Source organism: Diadema setosum, chromosome 12 (assembly GCF_964275005.1).
Source record: "Diadema setosum chromosome 12, eeDiaSeto1, whole genome shotgun sequence".
Classification (NCBI taxonomy): domain Eukaryota; kingdom Metazoa; phylum Echinodermata; class Echinoidea; order Diadematoida; family Diadematidae; genus Diadema; species Diadema setosum.
In genome coordinates, this window is record NC_092696.1 from 31,599,522 (window position 1) to 31,605,521 (window position 6,000).

The window sequence follows — 6,000 nt, forward strand, 5'->3', positions numbered from 1 at the left end:
TATGGAATGACAAATCCATCTTCGTTTCAAAAAGAAGTCTTCGTTTTGATACATTTTCTTTTATAGATACAAAACTTTCATTGATTATCGAGCGTCGGTACGGATTGAGATTACACATGATTGAAATACCACTGCTTGGGACGTTTCCTTTTTTTTTCAAACTTTACAACATCTTCCATTGGAATTAGGAAGGTATGCGATTATATTTCATCTATGTGATTGGCGAATTTCATAAATCAATGCCACCGGAAAGACATAACTGTATGGCGAAATAAATCGAAATATCGCGCTCAAGGTAATTGACGCCCCCCCCCCTCCCCATTTTGAAGACGACAGTGTTGGACAGATGACAATGACTGATTCTTATTCTATGGCGTGAAGCCTGGGAGGCAATTGTCGCGAAGAATGTCCTTGGCAGCATTCGCACATTGATACTGGCAAATGTAAGATGAGGCAGACGGCACAGAAATTCAGCCAAGTTTGCTGCTGCTGACTCTGGGATGAATCTTCCCTTTGACAAGTAAGACAGTAAGTGTTTACTTATATTCAATTGGCTTATCTGTAAAAGAAAAAGAAAAAAAAAATCAGTCACACATTTCTAAACTCTACCGAACCATTTTCCTTTGTCTATTTCTGAACCTCTCTCTCTCTCTCTCTCTCTTTCTTTCGAAATTTTCAGAGCATTCGTAACGTATCGTACACGTTACTGTGTTACAAAATTAATTAGTTATTGCTCTATAAAAGCAGACAACGAAACGGAATCCACTAAGTTGGGTCTTTGTTACGATCTTCGCAATGGAACACGTCGCTATAATGTTTATCAGTTCATAACATTAACTTACGATAAAAACAAACAAACAAAAATCGCAATGTTTAGTATTGTGATACATTATTAAGCAATTTTTATGCTACATGAAATTCTTGTACAAAGTTAACATTCCCTATGACTATTCGTCAATGACAGCAGCATGAAACAATGTAAAGCCTGGAGAGAATAAACCATTTGACAGATGATATGAAGGTGTATCGTTGTTACTGCATGACTCGACGTCCTCGTAGAGTCAACCTGAGTAGCCTTCGCGTTACGGTATATTGCTTCCGTATAGATTCAAATTATGGGTTGTGACTTACGAATGCAAATTACTTCTCCACAGCCTCCTTTTTGGGGTCTTTGAAAGCGAGGAAGTGATCACAAATACATATCACATTTTCGCACACATTCCTCCAGTGTCATTCTAAGTTAGAATATCTTTAAGTATTTTTACTCTATTTCATTTTATCATAAAAGTTTGATTTATTATGAGGCACAAACATTGCGTAGACGCACACGTAGCGTGCAGTCTTTAGGACTGCAAGATTTCAATATACGACAGAAAAAAAAAAATCATGATCTGAGCATCTTATCAAAACGATTTTTCCCGGTCTATATGATAATTGTTTTAATATATAGCCCTAGTACACTCCTTTTAGACGTGAGATAGCTACAGGCAGTGACGTCGCTGGTTGTTTTAAAAACTAATTTGCTGTAGGGATCTTTCTTTATTTGAGTAAAAAAAATACATTTGTTTATTTCAAGCCAAAATTAACATATCATCATTAGTTTTCTGTCATAGTTCTTTCTTTTATTATGAATTAATTAATTGAATTGAATTGACTTGAATTTGCCAAAGTCTTTGTTTTTTAACCCGACACACGTATGTGTGTTTGTGTGTCTGTATTTCAGCAACGATATCGTTTGCCTTATATCCCTTCCCTTCCCAAAAAAAAAAAAAAAAGATAATGTGTACAATGTTTACTTCAATCTTGGGAATAGTACAGCGCCATACACCTGCCCAACGTTACTGCATTTAGGGATTCCCCACTGAACTCTCTTTCAATCACTCTCTCTCTCTCTCTCTCTCTCTTTCAATCACTCTCTCTCTCTCTCTCTCTCTCTTTCAATCACTCTCTCTCTCTCTCTCTCTCTCTCTCTATATATATATATATATATATATATATTTGTATATATATATATATATAAACATTATATGTATATATATATATATATATATCCCTCTCTTTCTCTCCTTTTCTTTCTCTCGCTCCAACTTCCCTCACTCCTCTGTGCCTGCTTGTGCAATGTTTTTTTTTTTTTTTTTATGGCAAAAATTTAATCATCACACTTAACGGAGAGAAACATTTTATCGTCAGTAAAGAAAATACTTTATGTGTAAAGCCCAACCGGATAACGGAAGAAACGCATTGCACTCGATTTCCATACATTTGTCAGTGCATGAAAAGTGTTCATACCTATATGCTTTCGTTCATGCATTGAATGTCACAATGCTGAGGAGGATTATAGTTACAAATAATGTTATGCCAATATCAAGTAAAATAGGATTGATTTGCTAAAAGAGTCTATTTACTACCCTACAATACAGGTTCTTTTTTTTTTCACTTCTCGAAAAAAAAAAATGCAGTCCTCTCCCAACACTACACGACTCACATCAATTATAGTCAAATACTACCTACCTGACATGATGATGCTAAGGTGGCTGCTGTTGAGAAGAAACTGTTGGGCAAGTAGAGGTACACCAGGGTGAACTTGGAAAGACGTGGCATACCACACACCCATTGGGCCAAGTCTTCTCCCACCGAGGACTGATTTAGGATATCATCATCACTGCTGCTAAGATCGAATTTCAGATCTTCAATCTGAAAAGAATAACGGATTCGAAATGTGAAACTAAAAAAAGAGAGATTAATGGAGAGAGGTGTGAAAATGGAAAGAAGGAATAATTGAACGCGAAGGAAAGAGACCATTGCAGAGGTGGGTCGAAGATCATCATATGATGTAATGTGCGGACATTTTCAAGCTATGGACGTAAGATCAAGCCATTTTTTTTTCTACTTAATCAACACGCCATATGATTATGTTTCGATAAGAATAAATAACAAATTTATTGGAAGCAGTATAATGTACTCTCATTTTACACATAGGCCTAGGAGTGTACAAACCCTACCAGCTGAGTCAGTGGATGAAACATGGCTTCGTCATTCCCTATAGTCCGTGATCCTCATACTTAATGGCAGTTAATATCACATGCTTTTCTACCGTTCTTGGTCAGGTTCGGATCAATGCATGTATTGCCAGTCATAACGATCCACATGTACACCGAGTGAATCAAAGTAAAAATGATATCATAAAACATAATGAATAATGGGTGAAATTGTTAAAAAGATAAGAATCAATCTGATGACCCGTGTGCACAAAAAAGGCGGGACAAAACTGGACGAAATGGTCTCAAAGTCTCCTTGAACAGTAACAAGACATGTAAGAGGAGTAAAGTCGCGCCATATTTTATGAAGGCAATCTCTAAAGGAAAGAGCATTTGTTGAACATTGTTATTGAACATTAATGTTGCCTAATCAAGAGGAATATACCGTTAGTGGACAATTCAACATTGTAATGTACAGTCCTGTAGCTATAAAATGCAAGCAGGATACAACGTACTGTCTGATTTATTACATATCGTTATTCGAAGCATCATATTATACTGAAATAACCAGGCTCCCCGACTTTAACTGCAAAAAGTGTGATGCATACAATAGAATGAGAACATCAAAATTGTTTTTCAAGAGAAACAGAACTTTCGAGCAAATAGCCAGTGAATTAAAGGAAGAGAACAATAAAGCAACATTTCTAATTTACTTCCTTCTACTTCATCTACAATGTTTGTCTCCACATGAAGTAACCCCCACATAATAGCGCCCTCACACTGTATATTGATCACTTCTGTCTGTCTGTGACTGCAGTCAAACTCGTACAGTGCGCTGCTCCCTGGTAAGCTCCGATCTGGGTCCTGGTTTATAAATCTAATAAACTATCACTGTTATTCAAGCAGTTCATCATTCCATGTTAACTTCTTTTAAAAAAAAAGTATATTATGTCGATATGGCGTTCCAAGTCTGCTTCCTGAAAAATAAAAATTGTCATGGTGACATAAAATCTATCTTGCTGTACAAAAGTCGTTTCCAAATGCATGTATACGTGTGTTATACCTGCAGAGACACTTACACTCTTTAAACATTAGTATCCTTCACAAAATGTGAATGTCGTCTGTACATGAATTATACAGTCAACTCGACCTCACGAGATAGTATATGTCGTTATGGCGAGATGAATTATCTCGCTGAATATGATATGTAGTTACAGATACAGTCAAATCCGTCTACAGACGTTTAGGCCGGCATGTTTAGGCCGGCATGAAGTTATTGAAACAAATCAAAATGGCTTCAATTTGCCACTTGATATGATATTGCTAGGGGCATTAGAAACACACTTCACAAATGTTACCTTATATAACACGTGTATTAGGCATGTTAGGATTACTAGTAGTCCTCGGAGAAGACCTTAACGAAATCGAAAAATATAGATTATGTCATGTCATGAAATAAGGAGCCTGGTACACTTGTATGTCATTTGATCTGTCGTTGTTGTTGTTGTTGTTGTTGTTGTTGTTGTTGTTGTTGTTTTGTCCACAAGTGATATGAATACTCCTGAATCTCCACAGGTATAATAACTAATCGCTCGTGCCATTTCCAGTGTCATTATCATTATTATACTAGATACTAAACACAACCTTCTATGTCTACATCAGAATGATCCCTCCAACATGGCAAAGAAAGCTGCATTCACCAAGGCCCGCAGCAAGGTCCAAGCAAAACTACGCCACATGAAAGACTCTTGGCTTAGTGCTAAGGCCGATGAGATCCAAAGCTTTGCCGACAGAAACGACATGAAGAACTTCTATGATGCCCTGGAAGCAGTCTATGGGCCAAAACCGTCCGGATCATCCCCAATTCTCAGTGCTGATGGTTCTACGCTGCTCACAGAGAAGAAGCTGATTCTAGAAAGATGGGCTGAACACTTCAACAGCGTACTAAATCGACCAGCCCAGATCAACAATGTAGCCATCAATCGCCTCCCCCAGGTGCCCATAAATCACAAGCTTGATGTGCCCCCTTCAAAGAAGGAAATCGACACAGCCGTCACACAGCTGTCTAGTGGGAAAGCCCCAGGCTCTGATTCCATCCCTGCTGAAGTGTACAAAAAGGGTGGCCCAATCACCCTCATGAAGCTCACCAAGCTGTACCAATCCATGTGGAGCAAAGAACAGTTACCACAAGAATTCAGAGATGCTACAGTTGTTCACATCTACAAACGGAAAGGAAATCACCAGGCTTGTGACAACCATCGAGGCATCTCCCTCCTGTCTATAGCAGGCAAGATCCTGGCCCGAGTCCTCCTCAATCGCTTACTGGAACATCTGGAGCAGGGTCATCTCCCTGAAAGTCAATGCGGCTTCCGTGCAGGTCGAGGTACCACTGACATGATTTTTGCTGCCCGCCAGCTTCAGGAGAAGTGCATTGAGCAGCATCGTGACTTATACACAACCTTTGTCGATCTGACCAAGGCCTTCGACACGGTTAGTCGTGAGGGACTCTGGAAAATTATGGGAAAGTTTGGCTGCCCCCCGAAGTTCATCACAATTGTCCGCCAGTTTCACGATGGGATGACTGCCAAAGTTATTGACAATGGTGAACCCTCCAATGCCTTTCCAGTGACAAATGGAGTCAAGCAGGGCTGTGTCCTGGCCCCGACACTATTTAGCATGACGTTCTCGGCAATGCTCTCAGACGCCTTCAAAGACTGCGAAGCTGGCATCAACATTAGGTACAGGTCGGATGGAAAGCTCTTTAATCTTAGGCGCTTGAAGGCCATCACGAAGGTGAAGGAGACCGTCATCAGAGACTTCTTGTTTGCTGACGACTGCGCACTCAATGCCAATGGTGAGGACGAGATGCAGTTGCAGATGGACAGATTCTCCTCAGCCTGTGACAACTTCGGCCTCACCATCAGCACCAAGAAGACTGAAGTGATGTTCCAACCAGCTCCAGGGAGCCAGTACCACAAACCACAAATCCAGGTGAACGGACAGACCCTCCAGGCAGCAAAGA